Here is a 16,235-nt window from a genome sequence, read left to right on the forward strand (position 1 = left end):
AATAGTCCCTGAACCTGACCTTTCCTCTGGGAACTAGACAGGGAAATACTGCTGCTTATGGGCGGGGAGCATACCCTGAGCCGTCGCATAAGGCCACCGTTCAGGTTGTCCCCTTACTTCCTGCTTTTCATTGGTGCATCATATTTCTCTGTCCAGTTTATTTAATATCACTTCACCTCATTTTCAAACCTTTTAGAAAATAAGGAAAAATTAGCTCCCACGGAAGACACTTCTGACAACCCTGTAGTTGTATATTTCTTGGGGCAGCCACCACAGGTCTCTTTGGTGTGTCTGCCCTGCCCATTATTGTGCGGAGTAGATGCTCAATGAATGAGTGACTGATAGGTGATGAATTTCAGCATTTGAAATCATTCTTGAAACCGCTGAGATGCTACTTAAGTTGAGGTCTGAAGAATGAATTGCTCTGCTAGAAAGCCTGACATAAATTAGCAGACTTCTTGACTGAAAAACGGGAAAAATATATATGTAAATAATATAATTGGGAGGTTTCAATAAATATGTGCATCTTTGAGCACTACCTATTCCTTCAATATTATATTACAATCAATTTCCCGTTTGTTAAAAATCCTTCAAAAAAGTTTTTTTTTTTTTTTTGTACTGGATTGTATCCAGGGGCACTTTACCACTGAGCTACATCCCAGCCCTTTGAATTTTTAAATTTTGAGACAGGGTCTCGCTAAGTCCCTTAAGGCCTCACTAAGTTGCTGAGGCTGGCCTTGAACTTTCAATCTTCCTGCCTCAGCCTCCTGAGATACTGAGATTAGTATGTGCCACCAGGCCTAGAAAAAAAAATGTCATTTAAAAAAAAAAATGTACATGTATTTCATCATGTGGCTATATCATGTTTTCTTTTTTTTTTTTTTTTCATGTTTTCTTTTAGTACATACACTATACAGATTATTTAGGATTTTTGCCATTTAAAAAAAAGCTGAAATGAATATCTTCAGACTTTTCTTTTTTTTTTTTTTCTCTCCCCTATGATGGTGTCCGTGTTGCTGGGTTGTTCTTGAACTCCTGCACTAAAGCAATTCTCCTACCTCAGCCTCCAGAGCAGGAGAATACAGGCCTATTCTGCTGTGCCTGGCTTCAGACAGGTGGACACAATACCTTTTATCTCTCTCTCTCTCTTGTGTGGTGCTGAGGATCAAACCTAGTGCCTCATCTGTGCAAAGCAAGCGTACTCTCTACCCCTGAGCCACAACCCTAGCCCCTTCAGATGACTTTTTTTGCTGCAAAATTCCTGAGTCTTCAGGCACTGTTCATAATCTGAAACCACTCACCTATTCTAGGCCTCCTGAAATAGTGTTTGCATTACACTTAAAAGGTCCAAATTCTCAACATTGAGTAATTGCTTATCCTAGGAAGGACCTTGCTTTTTTCTCTTTTTCCTTTTAAAAATCCATACACATATTATGCTGCTGACTTCTAATCCTGCTTGAGTACAATACAGAATTTAGGCACAAGGGGGAGATCCATTAGCACAGTAGAGTGGCCGGATTTTCTGTACTATTTAACACAGAGATTTCAGCAAGGAAAACTGGCACGGTATAATCTTTGTTGTTGACAACACACATTCTTGTGGTTTCAACTTTAAATTTATTATGTTGGAGCTAGTTGCCTACCATGATAAAACAATCCAGTCAACGACAATAAAATTGTGCACATCTTCATTGGTTTGTTGGCTTAATTTTTACACATAATTCTTGTGACAAGATATCACAGTGATTTATCATGGAAGAATCTCATCAGGCGAATTTGAAAATAAAATTAAAATTCAGAAGAAGTAGAAACAATAGAATATTGTTAGCAGTGTAGTAGAAAAGTCAGACTAGGGAAGCTGTGGCTGTGGCTCAGTGGTAGAGCGCTTGCCTAGCATGCGTGAGGCTCTGGGTTCGATCCTCAGCACCACATAAAAATATACAAATAAAATAAAGGCATTCTGTCCATCTACAACTACAAAAAAGTTAAAAAAAAAGTTAGGCTAGAAAAAACTTTGTAGGAAAATAAAAATGGCTTTCCATTCACTTAGACTTTGTTTGAATAATGCACATAAGAAACTAAAGGAAAAATACAATATTTCCCCCCTTAATTTATTAATTATGATACAACAAATTAATTTCTATCACAATTGAGCATATTTAAAGGAACTAATATTCCAGTTCTATCTTACATTTCACAAGATATGGTGTGTTCCTAAAGCACAAAATTTTAAACCAGTGTCCACAGGATTTAGTAGGTAGAATTCAGGCAAAAGGGTCTGTGGACTTGGATGGGGAAAGGTTTCATTTATATTTTTGGTACTGGGAATTGCACCCAAGGGACTTATCACTGAGCTACAATCCCAGCCCTTTTTATTTTTTATTTTGAGACAAATTCTCGCTTTGCTTAGAGCCTCGATAAGTAGCTGAGGCTGGCTTTGAACTTGTGATCCTCCTGCCTCAGCCTCCCAAGTTGCTGGGATTATAGGTGTGTGCCACTGTGTCCAGCTCATCTTTATTTCTATTGCCTTCTAACTCAGACTTAATACTTGCTTGAATTTTGACTACAGGTCACAAGCCTCAGCGATATGATAGTACTTCTGTCACCAATATAAATCACAGATCTTTTCACTTTATATTACAGTTGTTATAGCTGTCTTCCAATATTGTTTCATCACTATGTCACGGTGAGAACAATAAGGCCACTTAGCTAGTTCACAGCCAGCATTTAAATGCCAATCTACTAAAGTCCAAAACTCAAGTTATAGTTGTGTAAATTACCACACATTTAGCATAATTTGAAGCAATGTAATTCATAATATTTTTTAAAAATGAGTAAATATACTTTAATGGAAAATTGAGTCATGATTATTGGATGATAAGCCATGTCATGATTTACTGATATATTGAAGCCTCACTTATATGTTTTATAATAAAGATCTGCGGTGAAGAGATGTGTCTGGTTTTTCCGTGTCATTACATTTGTGTCATTGAGCATATATTAATTCACAGATTTTCAGAACAGGCTGAACTCCACACAAGGAAGGGAAGCCTTCTCTAAGAACTTCAGCATCAGGGGCTGACCTCCAGCAAATCCAGTAACGAAAAAGATGCTTCTTATGTTTCAGGCCACCATGCAGCTGAAATCCAGTAGGTAGTTATTTTGAAGGGAAACTGTTTTTGTGAACAGATGGAAATGATTTGACGAAGATGAACTGGCTCATTCTTCCAACCAAAGGGATGATAATAAAAATTGTGTTTTGCTTGCTTGGTGAAATCCAAAATTCTGTTCATATAAATTAGCCCAATTCTGGCCTGATGGCATTACAGACAAATTGTTGAAAAATTAAACAAGGCACAATTTTACCTTAATCTATTGAAGTATGTCTAATTAAATGTTCCTATTTCCTTTTTCATCAGTCCTCAAAAGGAATATGATTTGAACTGCTGACACCCTAATAATTGTGGCCTTGGAAAATGACCTACGTCATTATTGCTGTAAGATCTGATTCACAGTTGACAACTTGGGCAAGGATTCCAATCCCAGCTGTGCTACTAATAAACTATATCATTTTGAGTTAGGTTGTACAATCTAGCTAGGTGTTCAATCATTTGGCTATTTAGGGTCCTTATGTAAGCAGTAAAGTCACTTTTAGCCATGCTTATAATGTTAGGCTCCAATTGCTATGTATTCTGGGCACTCCTGTTTGCTCTTCTTGCATAAAATAACTTTTATCATCATCCTTGTGAAATATTTTACTTCTATCTTGTCCTTTTGGTCATTGATTTTCAACTTATGCTTCTCTGAGTACTAGGGGTTCTATGAAGGCTTGGGTAGGATGTAGAGTGGGGTTACAAAGAGGCACTCAGTGGGACTCTAGTACCACACTTCTGTTCTGCAGGTCTGTTCTGCATCCTGGGCTCCTGAAAAAGACCCTAACTGAATGAAGACTCGTTGGCTTTTAAAATGAGGAAGGATCCCAGACTGCTGCTCTAGGTGATAGGGAGCCATCGAAAGTTTCTCAAGACAAAAGTGATAGAAGTCACATTTCAGAAAGATCAATCTAGTTGGAATTTTGCAAAGAGACTTTTAGAAGGGAGGAAACAGACCTAGAATATGCACACGTTAAAAGAGGGGTCACTGAAGAGGGTGGGATTGGGCAGACAAAAAGCCAGAGCAAGGCATGGGGACAGCAAGAACTTAATTTTCCTGAATCTTAGAGTCCATGGGACTTAACTTTTTAATTTTATGTTTATTTTTATTTTTAAAATTGTTATATAGTAAACTTGAATTTCCACACATGTGTAGGGTCATGTAGCCATCACCATAATTAGGATATAGGAGTTCCATCACCCCACCTCCCCCATGCGGTTCCTTTATATTTCCCCCTCTCTGTTCCACCCATTACTCCTGGCATAGATCTGTTCTTTGTCCTCAATTTTGTTCTTTTGAGACTGTCCCATAAATGGACTCCCACACTACAACCTTTGGATATTGGCTTCTTTGGCTCAGCATAGAAACTTTGAGAGTCAGCTGTGCTCCTGTGTGTATCAACAGCCACGAGACTCTGAAAGGGAAATCAGGCTGCCAGAAGGAGCTGTGGCCTCACCATGCTGGGGCTTGAATGATTTTGAAATGGAAAGAATAATAATTGGGTGCTATTAACTTTCTTGGGAATCCATCTACTTATTCTTTTACACACTTATTTGCTGAGCAACAAATAAATGCTAGTCACGGTTTTAGGTGTTGGGGAATCTAGTAATGAACAACAACCAAAAATTTCATCTTCAAGGAGCTTTGGGGGAAACCAAATAAATATCCCATCTACGATTTAACACCAGAAGGTGATGTGCTCTGAGTAGGAGGGCAAAGAGAGAACAGACTTTCTAGAGTGATCAGGAAGAGTCCCCTAAGTAGGTTAAATGAGACCACAGATGGGAATGAAGTATGTGAGTGAGCCATGTAGTCATGTGGGATGTGACAGGCCCAGGGAACTGAGGGTGGCTGCCATGTTTGAGAAAGTTCAACAAGGCCGGTGGATGCAGAACGGGGGTCTGGTCTGAGTGGATATCAAGCCAGGTCATGGGGGTTCTTGGGCACCACCCGAAAGGCCCTGGGACTTTGGATTGTGTGTGCGTGTGTGTTTGTGTGTGTGTGTGCGCACACACACGTGCACACATGTACTTACTGGGGATCAAATCCAGGATCTCGCATATGCTAACCGAGAGTTCTACCACTGAGCCACCTCCCCAGCCCTTTTTATTTCGAAACAGGGTCTCACTAGGTTGCCTAGACTATCCTTGAACTTGAGATCTTCCTGCTTCAGTCTCCTAAGTAGTTGGGATTAAGGGCATGCACCACCATACCAGGTGGCCTTTGAATTTTTATTCAAAATATGATGGGCAGCCATTAGAGAGTTTAAGCAAAAGAGTGACCTGGTCAGATTGATATGATGAAGCCCACCTTGGCTGTCTGGCCAAAGAACAGTCTCTCAGAGAAGGTGTGCAGGATGGATTGGGAGAGTAGGGAGATATCAAGACAAAGGTGATAGTGTAATGTAAGCTTGAAGTAGATGGATGGTAGGAAGAAAATGGAAGGATGAATGTAAAAAAAAAATCTTAAAGAAAAATGGAATTTGTTGCCTATGGGTTTATGCAGATTAAGAATTTAAATAACTTCCAAAATACAGATAAACTAGCAGCTGATAGGTCAAAGTTATAAGGGAAACTAAGGATGTTTCGGTGTGTACCTAACATCCTGTGATTGAATTAATGTAAATTGTGTTTTTTAAACTGTGCTCTTAAGGGTCCATGGTATTTTGTTAAGATGTTTTATAGAGCTGTCAGAAACACTCTGGGGCTAGAATCACATTTTTAACTCCCACTTCAACCAGAACAGTGCCAACACAATCTGTTTGCTTCCCTGTACAATTTCACTGGAATAAAGTGTTACACAGGAAAAACAAACAAACAAACAAACAAACGAATGAATAAATTAAAAAGTGGGGCTACTCTCTGGGAAACCACACATTCAAAAATGTATAATTGGATGAGTAAAGAGTCTTAATCTCCCCGACAGAGAGAATCTATGCTGGCCTCTACCGTATCCTGGGGAGAGGGTATAGCTAAATGTGTCACAGGCTGGACTTCATTCTATCTATTCTACATTTATGGTTTTAGTTATACTTATTACTTAAATGCTTTATTTTAAATTTTAAAGATGAGAATGAATTCATAATAAATCTCATTTAACAAATATCTAATATTCTTCAACAGAATTCAGCATACTGCAGTTAGTTGCACCCCTTATTCACAGGGGATGCCCTCCAGGACCTCCCAAGGACACCTGAAACCCATATTGAATACACTAAGCTTTTCCTTATATGTACACACCTATGATGAAGTTTAGTTTATAAACTGGCACAGTAAGATGTTTGCAACAGTCACTAATCAAAAAGTAGAACAATTGTAACAATATTCTGTAGTAAAAGTGGATGTGATCTCCCCTCTTTTTAAAGAGTTTAGGTAAATAATATTTTCAACTGTAGTTGACTAAGGATATCTGAAACCTCAAGTTTCAGGTAATGGGGGACTACTGTATGTCTTTTGGCTATCATCTTTTATTAAAAATAACAATGTATCTTGTAGTTAACATTATGCTAGCTGTTATAGCAGCCAAAACTCAGTGGCTTTAACAGAATAAAATGTACTCTTACAAAGTCCAGTTGGCCGGGGTGTGTGTGCGGGAAGGGTGGGGTTGCCAGCTGTATGTGGACCTTTTGTGGCCCTGGCTGATGGAGGCTCTGAGGTCAGCCTGGAATCAAGATCCAGCCAGAAGATAGGGGAATAAGATATGGGACAGAGTCACATGGGGTGTTTTTCTGGGCCAAACCTGGAGTGACATACTTTGCTTCTGCCCAAGAATCAAAGGTCATATTTCAAGGTCACACCTAACCCGGTATCGTGAACAGCAAACCAGTCTCTGTCACATGTTGTGAGTAACTGAGGAATAAAAACTGGAAAGCAGAACCTGAATCCTGGATTTATGCTTTGGCTTTGGGGAAGTCAGGCTGTTTTTATGTTTGTGTTTTGGTAACTGTGTGAGGACTGATAGAATTGATTCAGGGAGCTCTGTACTTTTGAGGTACGAGATGGCAGCCCCCAAGCATGAGGTGCCAGGAGTAAGGAAAAAGCCTTTCTCCATTCATTCGTCTTTGAAAATTTGGTAAGACTCACTTCCCTGGTGAATTCTTTTCTCACTTACCATCAAGGACTTTTGTTAACTCCAGCTATTACTGATGATAAAAAAATCAAAAGGACTACAGAATGGTCAAAATGAGAGCAAAACTCTTTTTCTGAGTCTTAGAGATTTTACTGACAGGTCTAAATTGCCACATAGATAGACATTATGTTGGGGACTGAAATCTGCCAAAGAGAACAATTTTCCAGAATCGAACAAAATCTTAATAAGGTCTGGGAAATACCAGATGGGCCAGTCTGTCTCCTGACATGGATATTCCAAGGACTTAACACAACTTATGACCAACCTGATTTGCACTGAATTTACCTGTCCTACTTATCTCCTCTGAAGAGTGCATAGCTGCACCCTGCCCTTCCCCAATTCTTTGCAATTGAGCCCAAGTTCACCTTCCCAAGGAACACTGGCTCCATCTAGCTGAGTCCATAATCCTCATTTGCATATCTTTTCTGCACTAGAATAAATCTGTCTTTGCTTTTATTTTATTTATAATTTCTTGGTTTGCATTATTATTGACCTTGGAATATTGCTCCATGGCTACTTTTTTTTGTAGTTGTGTTTTGTTTATATACTAATTATTATTTTTTCTTAGACAAGTCTCATTGTTCCTCATTCATGTGAATGTCCTCAAGGATAAAGTCAAACACCTTTTCTTTCTAACTTGTGGGATTTTCTGATCAGTGGTCTCTATTGCGCAGACTGATTTTTCAAATGAAATAAAGGCAGTTGATGCCCTTAGATTAGGGTTTTGAATCTAGTGATAAAACTTTTAGGAGCTATCTCATGAGCCCCCCAAAGGATGCTGCAATATTTGTTTCTTTAAAAAAAAATGATTTGCTGATAGCCAAGCTTTTTGTATGTTGCTTGCTTCTCTTTCTCTTTCGTAAGAGGAAGTGTTATAGACCAAGTAAATTTATGTCAAATAGTGCAAGCTTATAACTAGGGGCGATCAAATCAGTGAATCAGCAGGAGATAAAATCTCCCCAAATCAGACTAATTCATTATTCTGAAGTTTCTGGGAACGGTAGATGAAAATCACTTTATATACATGTGTGGGGTTGGCTAAACCTCACTTGCTAGTAAAATCTGGCCTGATCCAAATGAGGAAACTCATCAAAATGTTTTGGAATGCTTTTGTGAAGACTTCAGCAGGAAGTTGGAATTGACAGCCAGAGGCAGACACATGCTTGAGGACAGTCTTCACTCTCAACTTTTAAGCAAGAATTGTTTATTGTTGTTTGAAAGAAAGTTGGCTTGGTTTTAAAAGAAATCCAAAACATGTGTAAAATGGGGTTAGGAAAATCCCACACTCCCCCCACCCAAAGCCATAGGGTTTTCCAAAGTAGGACATTTTAAAGATCCACAAGTAGCTGAGGTCTTTGCTTAATTTAGAAACCAGGTTTGCTTTTCAAAGTTGATTTTAACAGAATGTTTGGAAAATTATCATCTTGTTTTGAGGAATTTTTAACACTCCTTCTCTGAGAACTCCAGAGTGTTCTTGTGGTGGCAAGAACCATCTCTTAAGACCTGTCTTCATTTTTCATTGTGGACTTGTAATAATCCTACCTCAAGTTCTGAGTTAGGATTTCCTCCTGTTCTGGTCACTTCCAAGCATATCCTGTGAATGGACAAGGATCCTTAGGAAAGACAAGTTCCTGGGGGTGGCCACAGGATTGCAAACTCAGAGGGTGGAATCTTTTTCTTTCTTTCTTTTTCTTTTTTTTTTTTTTGAGAGGGCGGGGTACTGGAAATTGAACCCAGGGGCAATTTATTGCTAAGTTATATCCTTATCTCTTTTAATTGTTTTTTTTTTAAATTTTGAGACAGGGTCTCACTTAGTTCCTGAGGCTGACTTCAAACTTGTGATCCTCCTGCCTTAGCCTCCTGAGTTGCTGGGATTACAGGAATATATAAGGGGCTGGAGTCGTCAATTTTAGATGAAAAATAATGCTATTAAGGAGGTAAAACATTCGCATTTGAGGTGCACTGTTCTCTTTTTTTCCTCCACCCCCAGCTTCCATTATGGAATATCTTTCCATGTGATTATCATATTCTTCCTTTTTTCATTGCTGGGGATCAAATCCAGAGCCTGGTGCATGCCACACAAGTGCTCTACCATTGTTCACACTCCCAGTTCCCATATTTTTTCTTTATATATTATGAGCTGGTCAACTAAGTGGAAGTCTTCTTTGGCATGGGAAGATAGTACACCTTTACAAAGTGCTTTGCACATTCTGCTTTGCTTTAAGCATATGGGACCAAATGATTTCTAAGTTCTTGGAGGTGAAGCGCCTCTTTGTTGCTTTCAACTCCTTTTTTAGAATTCCTATTTTCCAAAAGTACAGTAAATGCTTTAAAAATTCATTCTTTTATATTGAGTAGTTAACAAAAATTCAAACCATGATCTTCCAAAGTTCCGAGTAAAGTAGAACAAGAGCAAACACTGTGCTTTTCTAGTCATTTTTATAGTGTCAGGCGGAGGAATTAGAGAATTCCTCTGTGTTTTAAGATAATAACAATAATAGCAAACACCAACTTCATCCTAATTCGACATACTGGGCCCTTATGTGCATTAAATAATTTACTATTTACAACAACCTTGTGGGTTAAGTATTATTATTGCCTATACATTATAGGTGGTGAAATAAGCCCAAAGAGGTGAAGGAACTTGCCTAAGGCAAGGAAATGACAAAATCTGGATTTGAACCCAGGCAGCTTGGCTCCAGGGTCTGTCCACTTAGTGACAGGGTAGGAGGGCTTCCAAGCCCAGGAATACACTCAAGAACTTTCTATATTTTTTTAAAAAAATACTTTTTATATTGTATGGATAATTTAACTCATTTAAACTCTAATTTTAATTAAGGACCAATCTAGTGATGGCCAACTTATTTAAAGCAGAGGACATGCTTTACTCCACATTTCCAGTGGGCACTCTGTTATTTCTAGCTATCAAGGAGGAGGGCTGGCTTTTGTCTGGGGAAAATCTGTCAGCTCCATGGAGCAGTTCTGATTTTTCAGTAATGCATCTATTGAGGACTTTCTCTCCTGGCTGTCTTCCTCTGTCATTCTTGGTGACATCAACGTCTAACTGTGTGACCCATCCAACATCTTGGCCATTCAGTTCTTTGATTGCCTGCTTCAGAATCAATGACTTTTTTTTTTTTCAAATTTCAATTCGGCCATCTGTTCCCATGGTTACAGCCTAGACCAGGAGCTGCACTATCTCGGTCTCAAACATCCTACTCTGACCAATACCTAGTGTCCCCTCAATTTACTTATTGAAATAGCCCATTTGCAAGAGGTTCAGTTTGTGACCTCATCAAAACCTCTCATTCATCCATTCTCTCCTTTTCTTTTTTCAAACTCTCATACTTCTCATTTTTCTCCTCTCTTCATTTTCTTTACTATCCACCTTAAATTCCACGATCCATCATTATGACTCCCTGGCAAATACAATCAATTGTCTTGTTCCTCTATCTTACTTGCCTGGCACAACCCTGACCTTGGTTGAAGGTAACTGTGTTCCATTTTCTCAAACAATTGAAACACTGAGGAGAAAAATCAGACAATTGAGCTGACTGGTTTCATTTTTAAAACTCATTGCTATCAGCAAATTCCACTGAGAGTTTCACTGCTGAGTGTTTTCAAAATTTTAGTCATTCCTCTATCACCCATATGATTTTTATTATTATCTGAATACTCCCTATGCAGTGGTTGGTTAACTGCATAATTTATCTGAAATTGATTCTTTTTTTTTTTTTTTATGGATCTGGGGATTGAACCCAGGCCCTGGTGCATGCTAGGCAAGCACTCTACCAACTGAGCTATAGCCCCAGTCCTTGAAATTGATTCTTATTGAAAATGTACACATATCCTACAATTTGCCTTACACCAAGGGTCAGCAAATATGCCCTGCAGGCCCTGCAGGCCAAGTCCAAACTGATACCTGTGTGTGTGTGTGTGTGTGTGTGTGTGTGTGTGTGTGAGTGTTATGGTCCATGAGCTAAGAATAATAATTTTTGCATTTTCAACTGATTGGGGGGAAAGGAACCAAAAGAAGATTAATATTTTGTGACACGTGAAGTTAAGAGAAATTCAATTTTTAAATTAAACACTTGTTTATATTTTGACTATCTATGGTTGATTTTGCACTGTAAGAACAGAGGTGAGGGGTTGCACAAGAGATGGCACTGATGCTCTTACTGTGTGACCTTGCTGGTCAGCTCGACAGTGTTTGGAGAACCATGTGTACCACTGTACTGGGATATTTTATTTTACTTTTTAAGATGCTGGTTATGCATCATATCAAAATGAGAAAAAAGCTAAAAATGGATTTCGGGTGTCATGCTTTTAAGAGTTCATTAAATCACATTTGATTACTGCCACCAAAGAAAAGTATTTTGAAAAAATAAACTTGCCTTTCAGTGAGAACGATTGCTCAGAGAGTTGAGGACACTGGGAACAGTTTCAATAGTCAATAAGAAATCAAAGTGAATGATTTAGAATGTTTTTCTTTGGCTCTTGATGTGTTGACTGATGTTAATATATCGCCTAAAACTTTTGTTTTTGAAAAGTTAGCGCCAAGATTGAAATGACTGAAAAGTCGAAGTGGAACAACTACAGTTGACAATATTTTCAGAGAAATTGAGGAAACAGTGATTCAGGACAAACTGAAGTGGAATCTGATGAGGGGCAACTGATGGTGGCAAAAATATGCTGGACACAAAAGGGTTTAATTAGATGAAATTTAAAAAGCATGAAAAAATGAAACGCCTATGGTTAACCATTGTATTACTCATCAGCAAATCCATCCCAACAAGCATTTGTGTTAAGCCATTGTGTCAATGTTAAACTTAATTTGTTCTTGTGGTCCTAACCTTTCCTACTTCTGTGAACTTTTTCTAGAAAAATAAGATGAAAAATCCTGACTTACCTTGTTGCACAGCATTGGATGGACCAGCCGTGTTAAAATTTTAGTGGAATTTTTTTTTCAATATTTATTTTTTAGTTTTTTTGGCGGACACAACATCTTTGTTTGTATGTGGTGCCGAGGATTGAACCTGGGCTGCATGCATGCCAGGCGAGAGCGCTACCGTTTGAGCCGCATCCCCAGCCCCATGGAATTTTTTTGAACCCAGGAATGAGTAGAATTTTTTTCTTAAAGAGTAGATGGCCCTCAACCACTATTATCAAATGAATGGCTGAATGGCTTTGGAAATTAGCCTTTGCTGTAGTTAAAATAATAAGATACAACAGCATTAAATGTAAAACTTACACTGTTAAAGTCAATTTTGATAACTGTTAATATTGTTTGAAGTACAAGCAGAGTTCCTTGAAACACTTCTTATGTTATCAAAGTTAAAAACAAGATTTTAAAATTTCATTATCCCACAAATACTTAGCCCTCAAGGTTATAACAAAGGAAATTCCCATACCCCTAACTGTGCCATTGAGGAACTTCCACCTAACTTTCGATTGAAAGTGATTCATTAATCTGCAATTTAATGGTATGCTAAAAAACAAATATCAAAATAAAAATCTAATATAAATTGATACGTGCCTCCAAAGTAATTGGTATGATGCTCTATTAAAATCACATCCTAGTGGATTGAAATCAATATTTATCAGAACCCATATGTGTGACATTTTCAAAGATGAAATAGGTCATCTTCATTAGAGATAAACCTTAAAGAGTCGGACATTTATAATAAATGTAGATGCTAGGAAAGATTTACTTAAGCCCTAGTTAAGCAAACTGTTATTTGCTCCACAAAGGAATTCTATTCTCATTAGTAGAACTTTATTACAAATGTGTACTCAATTATTATCATTCTATTTTTAATTTTCTCAATAAAAATATGGAAATCTATTTTCTCTCTTGACATACATGTACTCATTTAATATCCTTGATTTTTCCTCTCGATTTACAAAGTCTAAAATATTTACTCTCAGGCTTTTTATGGAAAATGTATGCCAACTCCTGTTGTAGGATGGTGGTTCTAAAACTTGAGTGTGCCTCAGAATTACCTGTAGGCCTTGGATATGGGGATAGAATCCCAGCATTTGCATCTACAGGTTCCCTGGTGATGTTGCTATGCCCCTCCAAGGACCACACTTTGAGAATCACATATGAAGCTAATTAACAGCCAGATGCCCTGTATTTGTTCCTTCCTCCACAACACCCCCTTTGCTGTTCTCTGACATTGTAGGAGGACCTTCATGGTTTCCATTATCAACTACGTTCAAGTTTATTTTAAGGACATCCTCCAAATTTGACCAGAGGTCACCAATGGGGACAGTAAAAACAAACACTGAAGACTTTGCAACGTCAGTGCAAAATGGTTTCTCCCTCTTTTCAGAAACAGGGTTTCAGGAATACCGATTTTTCTTGAGCTTGGGCTTCCAGTTGTTTGAGCCAATGGGAGTTCTGGAGGAGAACAGGGCAGAAGGAAAGGGTGGCCTGGGTACTTAGACCACCAGCTTCCTCTCCATCCTCTTGTTCCTCTTGGGCAGCTCTTTCCACGTGGCCACCCTCCTCAAGTTCCAGGAACCATTCCCTCCCCTTAGTCATGGGTCTCTACTCTGCATTGTTTCCTGTGGGCTTCCCTAAACCTTCCCTAAAGTCTGTAAATGCTCTCTTCATTAAACACCTACGTAAGTCCCCAGTTTGAGTATACTTTCTTTTATGTCATAACTCTGACACAGCAGTGATATACTTCCAATACTGTAAAAATTATATTTGTTGTATAGCAACCAAAAATATTTCTGTAATCATCATGGTTCTGTTTTTCTTCAAAGAATCTCTTAGATGCTTCTGATGGTACTAAATACGATGCAGTTTGGTTCCTTCATCTTTTTTGCTGAAAGCATTACTTTTATCTTAAAAATCATACCAAATAAATTCAGAGTAAATACATTTAAAAGCTTGAGTGACGGCTCTCTAGCACACGTATTGTACTTTCTCCCTAAGGCACAACATTTTTTACCTATCATTTGGCCTGCTTTTTAGAAACCATAATAAATGTTGCAAATTTTCATTTCATTTTTTATCCTCAAAGAGTTTATAATATAGACAGAATAAAAAATGCATAAGGCAGAAAAAAATAACAAAGATTCAGGGTTTTTTTTCCGTCATTTTGTTACATCTGATAAATCTCCTAAATTTTATACCTATAGAGGGTTTTAGAAAAATCTATTTTTATTTCAAGTGGATAATTTTTAATAAGAATACATAATTTAAAAATTTCAATTGGCCACATGCCTAAACTGGCAGGAAGTACACTTAAGTTCATCACATTCTACAATGTAGCAATTCTACAGCTCTATTGTATTGTTAAATATTAGTTATTTCAGAGCAATTGTCATAATGAAGATGCCTGTACATTGAAATTGGGAACTTAAGATATCATTCTGTACAATAAACAAACAGCAGATCGTATACATTATAACGTGAATGTCAAATTTAACCAGTGACTAATCCCAGTAGAATATGGTACATTATTGCTCACAGCGGTTATGGTCTGTGAAGTTGCCGTGAACACTGAATTAGTGCATACTGAACCATTGCTTCTAAGGGAAATACGGGGTTAGGTTTTTGTATGCCTGCTCATGAGATTTTCATCAACTGGTCAATATGTAACTTTGTTTTATGCGATTTTGTCTAATGATACCTTATTAAATATGTACTGTTAGTTCATTAGCTGTGAACTCATGTCAACAGCACCATAACTCAAGCTTGAGTGACAGCTCTCTAGCACACGTAATGTACTTTCTCCCTAAGGCACAACCCAGCCTGACTTCAGTACCAGACAGCACCTCAGCACTGTGCCTGGGGCCATTTTAATCAGCCAAATCACCAACAAGGATTGGTAGAGCACTCATCTTGCATCCTTGAGGCTCCAGATTCTATCCTTAGCACTGTCAATCAAACAGAAACCAAAATCACTCACAGCAAGGAGGAAAATGAAAAACAAAACCAAAACAAAAAAGCAAAAAAGACTTCAACAAAGAAAGAAACAAAAATCAAAAACAGAAAAGAGCGCTAACTGGACTGCAAAAGGCCTCGTGTTACAGTGTGAATGTGGGAATGAGAAGGCGGAACATTGCTTTGTTTGACTTCAGTGGAGGATGTGCACATTGGCTTATGGTTCACCCTTACTAGTGTGCTCTCTCCCCTTACAACAGAAAAATATTAACATAGATTGTTTCATTTATCTCTCCAAATTTTCCCCAAATATTAATATGTTTTAAATTTGCAATTCTACAGCTGAAAGATCACTTCAGTAAGGCCATGAATGATGGCATTATGTATGTCTTTCTGACCAGTTGAGAAAATATCGATTAAAATTTATTGAAATATCAAAATTGCATTTATAGGAATAAAATAAATCACAGGTCTAGAAAATGTGTATTTATCATGGATAGTCTTCAGAACTTCACATTACCCAGCTAAAATATTTTGAAATGTACATTTTTGATAAGAAGGATTTTGCTTTTTAAATAAACAGTTATAATTTACCTTAACAATTTAAAAGAATGATTGTAATTTACCTTGAAAAGTGGAAGGTCTTGCCAGGCTGGTGGTGCACGCCTGTATTCCCAGTGGTTCAGGAGGCAAGGCAGGAGGATTGTGAGTTCAAAGCCAGCCTCAGCAACCCAGTGAGGCCCTGTCCCTAAAATAAAATATGAAAAAAATCTGGAGATGTGGTTCAGTGGTTAAGCTTCTCTGGGTTTAATCACTGGTACAAAAAAAAAAGGTGGAAGATGTTTGAGTTGGTGATTTTCTATAAGGTAAGTTCTTAGAGGTTCTCTCAACCTAGCCTATAGTGAAGTTATAAGAGGATCACATTTATTTTATGTATAAAATATGCATGGTCATATGTGTGAAAAAAAGAAAGTAGACCTTAAAGATAAATTGAATGAAAAGTTATGATGATCCTTGGAAGTGACATTGATAAATTGCTTACAACCAGCTCTAT

The 16,235-nt window shown here is 37.9% G+C and overlaps 1 protein-coding gene and 1 non-coding gene across 2 annotated transcripts in view; one reads left to right on the forward strand and one right to left on the reverse strand.

Moving 5' to 3' along the window:
- Positions 1-16,235, reverse strand: part of Rmnd1 (required for meiotic nuclear division 1 homolog) — a 75,250-nt gene that overhangs the window by 55,697 nt on the left and 3,318 nt on the right. Inside the window, exon 2 of the mRNA XM_046427442.2 lies at positions 15,808-15,929. The gene's annotated coding sequence lies outside the window, so the exon portion shown is untranslated. The remainder of the gene's footprint in view (positions 1-15,807; positions 15,930-16,235) is intronic.
- Trnaa-agc (transfer RNA alanine (anticodon AGC)) lies at positions 1,860-1,932 on the forward strand. Its single transcript has one exon. It is a non-coding gene; the product is annotated as a tRNA-Ala (tRNA).

Source organism: Marmota monax, unplaced genomic scaffold, assembly GCF_021218885.2.
Source record: "Marmota monax isolate L192 unplaced genomic scaffold, Marmota_monax_Labrador192_F-V1.1 WCK01_AAM20220418_F8-fsc00114, whole genome shotgun sequence".
In the NCBI taxonomy this organism is placed as follows: Eukaryota; Metazoa; Chordata; class Mammalia; order Rodentia; family Sciuridae; genus Marmota; species Marmota monax.